Source organism: Mus caroli, chromosome 19, assembly GCF_900094665.2.
Source record: "Mus caroli chromosome 19, CAROLI_EIJ_v1.1, whole genome shotgun sequence".
NCBI classification, from domain to species: domain Eukaryota; kingdom Metazoa; phylum Chordata; class Mammalia; order Rodentia; family Muridae; genus Mus; species Mus caroli.
The window spans coordinates 9,284,570-9,285,010 of NC_034588.1; positions in this window are offsets into that span (position 1 = coordinate 9,284,570).

A 441-nucleotide genomic window follows, 5' to 3' on the forward strand; every position below is an offset into this window, starting at 1 on the left:
TCACTCTGTAGACCAGGCTGGCCTCGAACTCAGAAATCCGCCTGCCTCTGCCTCCCGAGTGCTGGGATTAAAGGCGTGCGCCACCACGCCCGGCCCCATTACTTCTTACCTTTATCCAGACACTTAAAAAAAAAAAAAAAAAACATAAATCAGAGTTTAAGAGATAGCTCAGTCAGTATAGTGCTTCCTCCACAAATATGAGGACCAGAGTTCAATTTCCAGAACTTAAAATAATAATAATCATCATCATCAAACACAGTGACACATACCAGTAATCCCAGAACTGGGAAAGTAGAAACAGTGGATGCCTGGGATTTACTAGCCAGCCAGATTTACCTAGCTGTGAGCGCCAGGTCAGTGAAAGACATTGTCTCAAAAAACAAAGAATGGCAGGGGGTGGGGAGGAGGGACAAACCTAAAGTGTTTCTAAAATTGGATGTC